This window comes from Mus musculus, chromosome 14, assembly GCF_000001635.26.
Source record: "Mus musculus strain C57BL/6J chromosome 14, GRCm38.p6 C57BL/6J".
In the NCBI taxonomy this organism is placed as follows: Eukaryota; Metazoa; Chordata; class Mammalia; order Rodentia; family Muridae; genus Mus; species Mus musculus.
In genome coordinates, this window is record NC_000080.6 from 120,623,793 (window position 1) to 120,639,197 (window position 15,405).

Sequence of the window (15,405 nt, forward strand, 5' to 3'; positions counted from 1 at the left end):
GATGGCTCATCCTAGTAAGAATATGGAAGACTTTGTTGCTGATTATGATTTGAATTGTGCAGACCTGACCCAAGATGTTTCAGAGGAGAAGAATTTCAGTATGTGGCCTAGACACTGTTTTGTGAGAATTTGGTGAAATACATGGCTGCTTTTTGGCCCGTGTCTGAAGAGTCTACCTGAGGCTAAGGCAAAGAGATTTACATTAACTGCATTGACAAAAGATATCTCAAAAAAGCCTAGCACACACTTTCTCCTCTGATTTACTCTCACTAAGAGCATTCTGATCAAGCATAGCAAGCTTAAAAAGAACATGTGTATATATGTATGTATATATATATATATATATATATATGGTTCGAGTAATTAGGGAGTGCTAGTACATGCAATGGGGCTGAATCCTGTGTTCAGGGAGGTGAAGAGACTAAGGAAGTGGTGACCTTAGGGAAAGATCCCGTTCAGCTAAGCTTATTTGTGTTTGCACTTGGACAAGAAATAGTTTGGACTTTTAACCTGGAATGAATTACAATCCAGAAATGGTTGCGATCCAGACATTGAGGCTGGAAGACCCAGGCTTTTGATCCCAGTCTTGTGGAATGAAGTCAATGGAAAGCTAGCCTAGTAGGAATGGACCCAGGCATGGTGGTGCACACCTTTAATCCCAGGAGACAAATGCAAGCAGATCTCTGAGTTCAAGGCCAGCCTATGACAGAACAAGTTCTAGATGAAGAAAAGCTTTAGTCCAGGTGTGGTAGTACATGTCTTCGATCCCAGCATTCAGGAGACAGAGCCATGCAGATCTCTGAGTTCAAGGTCAATGGACAGATTAAGCTTGGCTTTAGGACAGCCAAGCTTAGGCAGTGAAGGAGTTGGAAAACAGAAAGCTGGGGATAATGTACTAGAACAAGGGGGCCATGTTCTATCTCCAGGAAGCAGCAGAACTCAGCAGCTTCATCCATGTGGCTCTGGCTTTAGAGTCCAGAATAGAAGGGATTTCTGGGACAATTGATGTTGGTTAGCTGGAGCTAAGGAATTAGCAGTGGTTAAGAAGAAACCAGGATCACTGAGGTGAAAACTGGGGAGATTTCAGAGATCACAAAGAAGCTGTGTTCCAGAGATAGCCAAGGTTGTATCTCATGCTGCAGCTAGACTTGATAATATATAAGAGTCACCCACCTGGTTCTGAGTTTGTGGGCATGAAGGGGTCATGGAGAGTAACTGAGGTTTAGCACTGTGAGAGGCCATGGAAAGCCATTGGTGAAGGTGCAGCCTCAGTTGCAGTTGATGGCCCGGGACTGAAAGTATCATGCAAAGAAGTTGAGGCTTGGCACCATGAAGACAGCCGATGAGAGGCTATTGCTGAACGTTAGTTGCAGTGGAAGACCCTATAGTATTGGAGATGCCAGAACCATAGGATGACCACCAAGAGCAGCAGCAGTAGAGTGGAGTCAACTAGAGCCTAAAGTGCTACAGAGGGTAGAGCAGGAAAAGTAACCCAAGCCCAAGCCTGTTTGAGAAGCCCAGAAGATTGTGTGTGGATCCCAGACATTGGAATAAGAAGCTATGAGGCTGAAGTTGCCTTGGAGATCCAAAGATGTTTGAGATGCTAGAACCATGGGATATTGGCGGAGGAAAGCTGCTAACAGGGAGTGGAACTAGCCAGAGAGCATTGTGCTGAAGTCAACAAAGATGAAAGAAGTTGGAGATCTGAAGGGCACTTTGACATCAGGCATGAAGATGCAGAGTTTGGAGTTTGCCCAGCTGGTTTTGGTTTTGTTTGGTCCAGTATTTTCCTCACTATGACATGTTGTATATCCTGTGATGTATAAGGTATGCGATCTACTTTTTTTTAATTAGATGTTTTCTTCATTTACATTTCAAATGCTATCCACTTTCCTGGTTTCCTCTCTGGAAATTTGATTTTATAGGGGAATACAGTTAAGTGATTGGATGAATCTCAGAAAAGACTATAAATTTTGGACTTTTAACATTGTTGAGACTGTTATAGACTATGGAACTTTTGAAGTTGGACTAAATGTATTTTTTATTATGCTATGACTAGGTATGGCTACCATAGACTCATGTGTTTGAACAAACCTATGAGGGCCAGGGAATGATATGTGGTGGTTTGAATATGCTTGCCCCCGGGACTGGCACAATTAAGAGGTATGACATTGTTAGAGTGGGTGTGGCCTTCTCAGAGGAAGTGTGTCACTATGGGCGTGGCTTGAAGACCCTCCAGCTAGCTGGCAGGAAGCTTGTCTTCCCCTGTCTGCCTTTGGATAAAGATGTAGCACTCTCAAACTCTTCTAACCCCATATCTGCCTGGATGCTACCATGTTCCCACCATGATGATAATGGACTGAACCTCAGAACCGGTAAGCCAGCTCCAATTAAATGCTGTCGTTTATAAGAGTTACCTTGGTCATGGTGGCTGTTCACAGCAGTAAAACCCTAACTAAGGCAGTCAGCATCCTTGTCTCAAAACAGAGACAGTGTTTATAAGCCCTTCAGAGAACAAAGTTAAATAAGCAAAGCACTTAGAAGCACTTGGCACATAGTGTTTGCTATTGTCATGTTATCTTTTATGTATGTACATGCAGGTACACATGTGTGGGGTGGGTATGCACATGTGTGCATGTACCTAGGGAAACTAGAATACACACACACACACAGGCCCTCAGACACAGAAACATGCATACAGGTAGACAGACATACACAAAGAAACAGAAACACACATATACACAGACAAACATACAGAGATAGAGACAGACAGACAGACACAGAGATAAACAGAAACACACACACACACACCATACATTCTCTGAGATTTTCAAATTAGTGCCTCTCAGTAAAGGCTTCTCAATGACTTTGAACTACTGCTGAAGCACGCTCCTAGCGTTTCTGTTTGACCTATGGAGACACCGCATTCCTGGCCAGCACGATGTTCCCAGTGCTGCTTATTCATGACTAACTATTTTAATCACCACAATAAGCTTCCTGTCAGTGGCATTTGCAGGTACAGGTGCAGAGATTTCTTCAGCAATGGCAAAGTGCACTCGGGTACCATGGCAACCGGTGCGTCAGCTGGGCAACATTCAGCAGCTCCGGAAGAGTGGCTCTCCGTTCACCTCAGCTGACAACAAAGCCCAGCAATTTTTTTCCTACTTTTTCTTCTCAAGCACAGCTGTCCATCAGGGAGGGAAATGGCGGCTTGTCTCTGATCTGCAAGAAGACTGGTCTTGACACCGAGGGGAAACTGGGATGGAGGCTGCAGCCAGTCTGACTCCAGTGCTGACTGTTGGTGTGCAGAGGCCTCCTTCTGTAGCCTGGCGTTGAGGCAGGGGCTAGCTGCTTCTGTGCCACATGTGTGGCTTTAAATTGGTTTGAAATCACTTGTCTGAGGTCTTCTGCTCCCTTCAGCCAGCCTCACTTCCTATGGGCTTATAAAAAGCGATGTATCTTTGTGGTTAGTTTTATACTCCTACATAAAAATTCATAAAACACTGGTGATGCCAAGACGCCATTGCTTACTGGGTATTATCCTCAAGATGGAAAGTGGACTAAAAGTATTGTGGACGTGGAAAGGCTTAAAGGGCTAGAAGCTTCTGTTCCCCCTCTTCCCTCCTCATCTCTCTCCTCTCATCTCTCCCTGTCTCTCTCTTCTTTGTCTAATTCTCTCCTATTCCTCAATGTCCATCACTTAGAGGGCTTATCCATAAACAGGTCTATACTTTGAGCCCCAGATTAGCAATGATATAGCAAAAGACCATCTTTCTCTGTGTTTGTACACATAAAATAAATCCCATGGGTGGACCCTGAATGCCAGCCGCAGACACTGCTGCTTGGATGTCCAACAACTTCAGACTAGATAGCCCAGGGACCTACAGTAAAACTGATTACTTATGTCCGGAAAAAAAAAGGGTAGCAATAAAATCATTCCTAATAACATTCTGCTATACTTATAGATCAGTGCCTTGCTCAGCCATCATCAAAGAATCTTCCTCCTGAAGCAGATGGGAACAGATGGAGAGAGCCACAGGCAGACATTATGCAGAGTAAGAGACCTTGAAACACTCAATCCTAAGCTGGATGTCTCCATCAAATCGCTTTCCTCAGGCCATCCCTTGAATATTACACCAAATAGCTACCGATTTCTAAACCATTCATTGCATATAACAGGGCTGAAACATACCTTGTAACCATAAATTATATGTTGAGGCAATTTCTCATAGTGCTGTACAATTTTAAGGACTAATGGTATTGGCAACCATGTGCATACATTCTCCCATCAGACCATGATCCTCAGTTCCATGCTAGCTTGTCCTTTCAATTGATGTAAGAAGACCCCATGACCAAGGAAGCGTATGGAAAAAAGCACTTAGTTGGGTGCTTGCTTGCAATTTCAAAGGGTCACTCCATGATCATGATGTCAGGGTGTAAATGTGACTTTTATTTCCTCAGATGAAGGGATGGGATAAGAGCTATAACTAAGATACACGTATGAATACACAGCTTGGGCTGAGGCCAGAGAGTGTCTTTCTCTGTTCTAACTATCCCTAGGTCTAGGCCTGAAGCTTCTACTCTCAGTACAATCTACTCTTCCAGGCTGGTTGATTGAATCTGGCCTCTCTTGACTTCTACCTAAGTTGCTCTGTCTGGTCTCACACTAACGTTGGTAGTATTTCCTAATCTTCTGCTGCTTCTCATTCTCTGGCTTGTTCTGTCTTCACCTATGTTTAACTTATTCTCCCTGAAACCTGTCTCTGCAGAACTGTCCTGGTAAAATTTCCATATATAGATACCATTTTCTTTTCCCCTCTGCTCTTAACTAACCTCTTTTTCTTTTTCTATTCTCATGTGAGTTGGTGTATCCTGTCTCTGACTCATTCTGGCAAATCTTTCTCTGATGTGTCATTTTGTCTGTCCCTCACTTTCAAAATGGATGCTTCCTTCTACAGCCTAACCTTACCTTCATTGTTAGGGGTTAAAGGTGTATACTAAGGGTGTGTCTGTATTCCAACCAGATTGTACTGTAATCTAGAGTATTTCTGTATTCCAGCCAGGTCATTAGACGTAGAATGTCATTGGATATGATCCCTTTCCGGGGCAGCCATGTTGTTGGCAATTCTCTAGCTCTCAACACATCTCAAGGGATGTTTCACTGGGAACGGATAATAAGCAAATATTTTCATTCACTTTTGTGCTAAATTGATAGATGTCAGGAGCAGAAGGGGTGCTTGCTAATAAAGAAAACAGCCATAGTTGGCAAGAGAGCATCCACTCTCTCCTATGTGGCCTACATGTTCAAGAGCTCCACTCACAGTTTTGAGAAAGTCATTATTATCTTGGCTTAATATTATTTCATAAGTACTTCTCAACATTAAAGACACTTAATATTATTTTAACAACAGTGATACTATGGAGGGAGTGTAATTTATTCAGTGGTTCTTAATATTAATGATCTCTAAAGTGTTGGCCCCATAATACTCATCATCTGCTTGGAACCCAGCCTTTAATGCTCATAGCTCGGTGACATTTTTAGGGAATCTGAAGCAACTGTATCATCCTTCCATCAAAACCAGGGCGTCTGACTGTGGCTTCCCAGAGCACATTTTCTCCTACTTTACACATCTTTCTCCCTGTCTGAAATTATTCAAAACCATTCTTGGACTGGTTTAAGTAGGTCTCTCTGTGGCAAGGTGCTCTTATGCTGTGTTCTAATCATCTTTATGGACATTTTGGAGTGATATCAGATTTTTAAGCAGGAGCTATTTAAGAGATTTATAAAGGGCTGATATTGCTGCACAGACAACTTTGGAAAAGAAAAAAACTGCATTGTTTGGATGGAATGTGCCTTACCACCCCAACAGTCAGATCTGTCTTGGAGCACTGCTTCCAAACATGGTGAGAAGTCCTTCCCAGGGCATGGTGCAGAATCAATGCCCCAGTGCTAGGAACTGTACATCAGGCACCTGTCAGGCGAGAGGTGCCAGCTCAGAATCTGCCTCCCTAGCTCTCTGCCCTGTGGCTCTTATGCTGAATGCAGCACGTAGGAAGTTGCTGAGAGGGGCGTTCTGGGAATGAAGATGTCAGCGGCAGACATCTGTGATGTCTTCCTGTGGCCGGCCTCACAGAGATCACCTGATACGGCAGTGGACTGGAAATTTGGCTGATCTTCAAGGCCAAGTTAGGACATCCCAATGCCCACCTTCTCATCTGAGTGCCATGCTGGGAAGGTGATTAGCAGGGTTGGATTCTCATCCTAGCCTTTTGGTGAAAGTCAAGCGATCATCTGCTGTGTGCCCAGCTCAGGACTAAGAGAAGCCCATAGAGATGTCTTGCTAACAGGCACATGACAAAGGTAAGAACAAAAACAAATACACAGGACATGGCCACTGATAGCAGCAAATAGATCCTAAGTACATCATGTGACAACTGAAGTGCCAGCTTCCTTAGCTGATGAGCCAAGCAAACTCTGGACAACTAAAGGTTACTGTCCAGCAGGGATCTCCACACCACTGTTATGCCCACAGAGATGCTCAGGAGCTGGTCCACAAGGGTGAAGTAGTTCTAGGAATAGTCTATTCCCCTTTTCTCTTTTTCATTCTATGAGATCTGCCAGTGCACGGAGGCATACATGTCATAGGATGAGTGCAGTGACACCAATATAACAAAAATATAACACAAATATAATGGGCAAGGGGTGGGGACTGGGCAGGCAGCTATGGTGATTAAGAACAAAGTGCAATGACCTCAATATACACATGAAAATCTCACTAGGAAACCTATCACTTTATATGCTAAATATAAACAGAGCTTTAAAGACTGTCCCCAGTAACACAGACCCAAAAGACAAATATCATATGTTCTCTGTTATTGTGGATGTTAGTGTTTTGGCTTTCAAAATGTGTGCTATAATAGGAATAGCCACGGAGACTAGATGCCTCATAGAGGACTAGGGGAGGGAGTGGATCACCCCAGGATGGGGGAATAGAATATAGTGTTTTGGAGTAACAAAGGAGAAACAAAGATTAAATAGGGAAGGGCGGGAAAGCTGGGTAAAGGAGGGAGTGTGGGGAGAGGCAATTAACACTAAAGGTCGTTAAGAAGAAACCAAATGGAAACCTACTAGCATAGAAGCTTCTAAATCTGCATGTGTGCATGTATGCACACACATGTGGGTGTGTGTATAAAAGGAATGTGAATGGAGTCATCAAATATTAGAAGAGACAAAGCCCCAAGTAGACATTGTATGCCACCAAGTAAAAATCCAGTGCCGGGAGTGATTCGTCATCAATCAAAAGAGTCCCATGGGAACCCCCAGACATCACAGGCTGTCAACAGGCTATTGTACTCTCCACAACCTGATAGCAAGCCCTATTGCTGCAAACAACACGTAAGTATATCACTCAACACAGAGAAGTTGAACTGATGACTACCCAGAAGCCTCACCCAAGCTGACTGGTGTTCGTGGAAGGTATCTGCAGGATACCAGAGGAGAAAAGTAGTCATCGCTATCACCCAGCTACAAACCCTGTGACCTACTGCCTGTGACAGGGCACAAATGTAGAGTAGTCACCAACCACTTCTGATTGAACCCACTCCTGACAGTGCTAACAAGCCAATGATCTGGGACAAGATTCAGCATTGGCTTTGGGAAAACCCAAATGCTATTCTTCTGCTAAAGGAAGATAGCAATAAAATGACTCCTATGGACATATTGCTGCACTCAGATCAAGGCCTCACTCAACTTCTGATTGAACCCACTCCTGACAGTGCTAACAAGCCAATGATCTGGGACAAGATTCAGCATTGGCTTTGGGAAAACCCAAATGCTATTCTTCTGCTAAAGGAAGATAGCAATAAAATGACTCCTATGGACATATTGCTGCACTCAGATCAAGGCCTCACTCAACCCACATCAGAGAAGCATCTTCTTGCAGTAGATAGGAACTAACACAGAGACCCACAACAGGACAATGTGCAGAGAATGAGACTGTGCATAACTAAGTCCTGACCAGAATGTCTTCATCACACACCACCCCAGTCTCACAAGGTTCGGGGATCTGGGTGGAAAAGTAAGAAGAAAAATTTTAAGAACCAGAAGTGATGGGTGACTCCACAGAAACAGTGTCCTCCAGATACAATAAGGTGTCTGTCTGTGTGTGTGTGTGTGTGTGTGTGTGTGTGTGTGTGTGTGTGTGTGTGTGTGTATGATGTATATACAGAGAGAGGTATATGTATATGTACATATATACACATATATGTACACATATATACTACATGTGTATATCTACATATATGTGTGTACGTATATATTGTAGCAGCATACACAAGACCTGCATAGGTTCAAGCCAGATGGACTTCCAGATTGAAAGGGGAAAGTGGATACAGGGTCCCACCCCTAGATAAGAAGCTATCTGCAGCTGATACCCACTGGCAAAGGGGGAATCAGTTTTCTCCAATGGAGTTTCACTGTCTATCAACCATACTTCAGGGCAGGCTCCATGCTCAGAAGTGGTTGGCCAACAAAAGAACAAACAGTGGTATCTTCATGAGGTTTTTATTTCATTTGGTTATCAGACTTTTGCTTGTTTATTTTGATTTTCATTTTTGTTGGGGTTTTAGGAGGGGACTGGGGGGGGGAGGCGGCGTCGGTTGGTTGGGTTTTGTGTAGCCTTGGCTATCCTAGAACTCACTTTGTAGAACAGGCCAGCCTGGACCTCAGAGATCTACCTGTCTCTGCCTCCTGAATGGTGGGACTAAAGGCATGCACCACCACCTGGTCATTTTTGTGGCTTTGTGGGAGGGTTGTACATGTGCACGTGTTTCTTGTTCTTGTGATTTTCTTGTGTGTGTGTGTGTGTGTGTGTGTGTGTGTGTGTGTGTTTTAAGGGATAGAGAAAAAGAATATAAACTTGGGTTTGTAGAGAGGTATGGAAGATCTTGGAGGAATTGGGGGAGGGAAAAATATCAATATATTGTTTGAAAGAAAAATTCAATCAAAAAGAGCTGACTGCCAAGAGCTGCAGGGCTCCACCAGACTGCTCTTATTCACCGCACAGACACCAAATGCACCGTTTGAGAGCGGTGATGCCACACAGGACTAGGTGTGCATCATAAGCCAAAATGTACCTCTTTCACTGAGGCCAATTCCCTTGTGCTTAACAACAGCACCAGAAGGCAGCGAGCCATAGCCACTCTCCATGGAAACTGCCTTTATATAAAGTAAGTGTGACTTTCATTTACTGTAGCTCCTGGCATGCAGGGGCTGCTGGGATTATAAGTATCTTTTAGACGCTATTATAATTATTAGATGACTGGTAACTGGGGGTCCTTAAAAAGCTTCAGATTAAACACTTGTTGATAGAAAAACCAAGCCTTGATTGGAAGTGTAAAGCTTTTGGCTCTGTCCCTAAACGCTGGGACAGAGGGGCTGGAGACTGAACTCAGTCATCAACAGCCAAATGATATGGTGATTTTTGTCTATTTAATGAAACCTCCATGAAAACCCCAAAAGGATGGGGTTCAGAGAACTTCCAAACTGACAAGTGTATTTGCATGCCAGGAAGAGGGACACACTGCAGTTCCATGGACAGATGCGCTGTCCCTTCTGGACCTGAGAGAGAGAGAGACAGAGACAGAAACAGAGAGAGATGGAGGGAGACAGAGAGACAGACACCGAGAGAAAGGAGATTCTCAAGCGAGGTTCTCCATGGTTTTACTTGAAAGCATCTGAGTTGGTTCATCTGTACTTATTCAATTGCCGTCAGTGTCTGTGAACTGCAGCCTAGATTTACAGTCCTCCCTTCAATGGTAATTAAGAGTCCACTGTGTCAAAAAATAATTCTAGAGTGAGTATCATTTGTCTTCTTTTTCCTGAGTATAAAAAGAAGTAAAAAGTAAAAAGTTTTATGATTAGTTGATAAAAAGAGGAGAGCGTTACATAATGAGGTTTTGCAGAGCCTTGGATTTTTGTATTACGAGGTTTACTACAAAGTTTTGGAAACATTGATTCGAGACATTAGGTCATTCTGATTAAATTAATGGCAGATGCAGGGAACAGAGGCCAATTTGGAATAAAGACTCCTGCTATGATGCAGCCCCACTATAAATATGGCCAGCCTGGTGATTACTTTAAGAGTTGACCTGGTCCTTACTTTATTCTCATTTCTTTAAAAATCTTGCTGACTGGGAGAAATGGGTATAGCTAGCTTTCTGGAACTGGGCAGTTTCTAGAAGCCGCTTAATTATTGACTCCATTTGGACAGGTCCATGGAACACCATACCATTTAAATCTGTTTCTTGCAAGATTTAACCATATGAATACTTCTAATATCATATAATTAGAACATTTTTAAAAGAATTAGAAAAGCAGCTGGGCCGTGGGGACTCAAGCCTTAATCCCAGCATCGGGAAACAGCAGCAAGCAATCTCTGAGTTCAAGGCCATTCTGGTCTACAGAGTGAATCCAGGAGAGCCAAGGCTACACAGAGAAACCTTGTCTTGGAAAAAATAAATAACTAAAACAAACAAACAAACAGAATTGTAAATCATATTGAGTAAATCAAGACAGTCTAAAGAAGATAGATGTGTTCTCTGATTTGTGGGTTCTAGACTTTTCAGATACATAGTCATGTTTGTATAGATGTTGTGAAGGCAAACCTCTCTGGGGACCAAAGAGCACAGACTTAGAGACCAGAAGGAAAAGATGGAAGATACAGTGTATCAGCATGGGGTAACTAACATACTAGCTTTAGTTATCAATGTACAGCTGGGACTCTAGGCTGAAGAATTGCCTTCATTAGACTGGTTTCTCATAATGCTTAAGCCATTTTCTTAACTGAAAATTAATGTAGGAGGATCCAGCCCACTATGTGTGTCATCCTGGGCAGGTAGCCCTGAGCAAGCCAGTGAGCAGAGTTCCCCACAGTCTGCTTTAGCTCTCGCCCCACCCCTGGATCCTGCCTTCAGTTCCCTCTTTGGTTCCCCTCATAATGAGCTATGGCATGTAAGCCAAATAAACCCTTTCCTCTCTAAGCTGTTTCTGATCAGTGCTTTATCACAGCAAGAGAGAAACAGGGGAGTAAGTCGAAAGACATTACTACATAGGTGTGTGCCTTACTTAACCTGTATAATAATTATTTAAGGAAAAGGGTTTTTTTTTAACCAAAAAGGCAAAAAAAAAAAACTTTTTATTCAGGTTACTTTTTTAAAATTCAGTATAATCATAGAATGTAGTCTTATATAAGCATATCTATGATTTTCAAGGCCATTGAATTATCTTTAAAATGTATAACATGTTCACTAGAAGTAAGACAAGATATACAACAGCATATTTGGTTGGATCTTATATTTATGAGCTTGTATGTGTGTACTCACAGATATTTGGGGTACATAAGTAGACATTGGGGTTTACAGGATCCAGAATAAAATCCACAAAATGTCTACAACCCTGGAATGGTGTGATTCCAAGCTTTAACTGTTTGAATTTGTATGACTTTCTAATTCAGGGGAAATTTTATAGTGAATAAAAACATGATCTTGCCTTAGATGGAGCTTGGGGAGTTCTGTGTGGAAGAGTTGGGGTAAGGATTGAGGGACCCAAAGAGGACAGGGACACTCACACACATACTCATACAATACATTCATACACACTCTCACACATACATTCACACACATACACACTCTCATACACACTTTCACACAACACACAGTTACACACTGTCACAATACTCTCACACATATACACACTCACACACATACTCATATAATACACTCATACACACTCTCACCCATACATCCACACATATATATACTCTCATACACACTTTCACACACATACAGTTACACACACTCTTACACATACACATATTCTCACACCCTCACACCCATATACTCATACACACTTTCACAACACTTACACACAGTCATACACTCTTACACACACTCACACACAGCACATGTACACACTCAGTTGTTTTAAAAAAAAAAAACTTGTAAAACTAGAAAGTTTCTTCATGGCTTTACTGCCCTCCTCCATGTTAGTTCTTCTCCAGTCCTCTCTTCTGCCCTATGCCCCTATCTTTGCTACCTTGCTATTGCTGTGCAGATACACAGCCAAGCAAATTTCTAGAAGGAAGAGTCCATTTGTGGCTGACAGTTTCAGAGGGTGAGTTAGAGTCTATGAGTAGTACACCAGGGAGCTCAGTGATGGGACAGTACTGAGGGGTTATCTTGAGACAACAGCCATGAGCAGAGAGTGTGTTTACTGGGAACCTCCTCTATCAGGCTACAGCTCCTAATTCTTCTCCAACAGTTTCACCAACCAGGAGCCAAGCATACAAATGTCAGCGCCTATGGGTGCCATTCTCATTTATTTACCTTTGGGGTAAAGAGTGAGGAGGGTCTAGCCAAGCCAAGCCGAGTCCCTTTTTATAAAGTTTAAAGATGGTGGGCCAGGGAGATAGATCAGTAGTAAGTGTTTGTTGTGCAATCACGAGAACCCAGTAAGAATAGAGACATGATGGGCTGCATTTGTGATCATAGCTCTGGGGGTAGATCCCCAGGGCTTGGTGACCAGCTAGCCTGGACTAATCAGAAAGTCTCAGATCACAGGGAAATACTTTCTCAAAAACATGGATGATAGTACATGAGATTGTCCTCTGTCTCCATATGCACACACATACACAGAGGCCTAGACAGAAACACACAGACACATACACAGACATGCACAAACACACACAGACATACAGGCATAAATATATAGACATACACAGAGGAACATAGACACAGACACATACACACAGACATACAGACACACATATACACATACACACAGAGACACATGTACACACAGACACACAGACGTAGACATACAGTCACAAACACATACATATAGACACACACACACACACACACACACACACACACACACACACAAAGGTGATGACCCAGACTGTGATAAAAAACTGGACTACCTTCACAGGACCTCCTCATTCTCTTCTACCCGTAAGCTCAGTGAGGCAGAGTTAGAAGATTCGGACACTCAACCTTGGGTCACAACTCCTTCAGAGGTGTCAAATGATCCTTTCACAGGGGTCACGTACAACCATAAGGAAACATGCTTACATTATGACTCATAACAGTAGCCAAATGACAGTTATGAAGTAACAATGGAGATTTTATAGTTGGGGGTCCCCACAGCATGAGTAACTGCTAGGGTCTCAGCATTAGAAGGTTGAGGACCACTGTACTCTAGTGGGAGTCAGAATGGGGAAAGGTTTCGTGCCTGCACTGGTTGTCTGGTAATGGCTTGGTGACCTTGAAAATTTACCTAAGCTCTGCAAGCTTTGAGGTCTTTGCATGAGTCACTGTGAGCTATGGCTCTCCAGAGGTATGTTTCCTACTTTCCTGTAACTCTGCAGAGGCATGTGGAAGCGCTCAGCATATGTCTCTAGCTCCTTTCTAGGTGGATGTATGTATGCCTGGCATAAATGCAGGGCCAAGGCTCCACAAGTCCTCTACAGCTCTGTCCAGAGCTGTCCACTACACATTGTATCTTCTGCTATTGATCATGTGCACATATATTTATTCCGTCTCAAGAGTCCTGCATCCTTCTCGGGACTCTGTGGATTCAGGGATCAGGCCCCTTCTACCCAGTCCTGCATCCTTCTCGGGAGTCTGTAGATCCAAGGACAGGTCCCTTCTACCAAGTGCCTCCAGGCCTCTGGGAAGCAAGGCATACACTCTCCTCTGAGAGCTGATTTCCCAGTCCTTTCTCCTCTCCTCTCTCACTCACTTGCCACAGGCACCATCTGTTTCCTGCCTTTATCTTCCATGAGTCTTGCGAATTCTCTCCGTGCCTGCTCTTTTACTCCTGGCTGTCATGTTGTCCAGCTTTGCTATTTCTCCAAGGGCGTCTATCCTTGAAACTCGGAAAAACAACGGATTCTTTTTTTATCTCTCTTATCCACAGGGCCTCACCTTTCCCCTGAGACTGTGAATACAACTTGGCTTCATTGGATGTGAGTGAGAGAAAACAGACATGCAGGGAAAATCGCAGGCTAGTATTTGAGCAGTACCACCCACCCCATTATCGCTCTCCTTGGCTTCATCCTCCCAGTGGTTCTGCTAAGGCCCGGTTCTTATTCATCTTAGTTCTTAATCCTTTGGCATGGACGCGTCTGTGGATGTTCTGACCCTCTGTGTGACTAAAGCCCTCTGGTCAGTTCTTCCGGTCGGTTTTGCCTTTTGGATGAGGTGATAAACTCATTAGTAATTTCCTGCGGTTTGTCTGTGCTCTGAGGCAGTGAATGCTTCAGACAGTGAGTGACTCGCTCACAGAGGTGCTGCCCTCTACACTCCCCTCTTGTCTTTCATTTCTTTCATTTGTCCTCATTAATAAAGGGCTACTCTCAAATCTCTCTAAGTTTGTATTCTCACTTGAAGCTATCTATCTATAATAAGCATATTATATTACTTCAGCGGAACCTGACAGAAACCCAAATAGGCATTGAGGTCTATTTAAATGAGCATTGGAGCTGGGGTGGAGCTCAGTTGGTTGAGTGCTTCCTACCATGCATGAATCTCTGGGTTCTACCTACATCACACCTTTAACTCTGCTTGATGGTAATGCCTGAAATTCTAGCACCCACAAAAATCACAAGTTCAAGGTCATCTTGGGATACACAGTTCAAGAGCAACCTGGACTTTCTGAGACCATGTCTCAAATATGCTTATTGTTTCACTTGGGCAATGCGTATAAAATATTCAGAAAGCTTGTGTAGAAATATACCAACCAAAATATCATTTTTCTGAGTCCCGTGAAGTTCATCTTCTTGGAGCCCTTAAGGAAAGAACACCAGACACCATGGAATTTCTATAAGGAGGAGTCAGCCAGGCCTGAGCAGAGAACAGTCTCTCTTGTTGGATAGGGTTGGGCGAGGGTAGACTTCTGATTTCTCATCTATCATGAATGGAGCTTGGGACAGTGAGTAGAAGACCATACATATTGAAAACCAACAACACTTCTTGGCTCCACAGGCGAAATAAGATACACAAAGCAAATGGCTGTTCTCCAAACTGAAGGGACAAAGATAGATTGAATCACAACCTGTCATGTCAGAAATCTCTTCATGGATCAAGATGATGGTTGGGAACCTAGGACCCTAAGAAATGAATTTCTGAATGTTCAGTGTAGACAAATCTGAGGTTTAAAGACTCCAGAAGATCCAGTGAGAGACCCCTATACTCCCTTTAAAGGTTCTCACAGTGAAGATCTGAGGAAAACATCTGGTGCTTCCAGCAGCAGAAGGGAAAACATAGACATCACACCCAGAAGATCTTATTTTTGCAAAGGAAGCATTTTATGGTCTGAGGGCCAACGGGCCTGATTTTATGAGA

General features: G+C 43.2%; 1 long non-coding RNA gene across 1 annotated transcript; it reads left to right on the plus strand.

Annotated features, from left to right (window-relative positions):
* The first annotated feature begins 13,229 nt into the window (after nucleotides 1–13,229).
* 4930424E08Rik lies at nucleotides 13,230–14,426 on the plus strand. The gene is made up of 2 exons (XR_383786.1): nucleotides 13,230–13,396; nucleotides 13,979–14,426. It is a non-coding gene; the product is annotated as an RIKEN cDNA 4930424E08 gene (long non-coding RNA).
* Nucleotides 14,427–15,405: the final 979 nt, after the last annotated feature.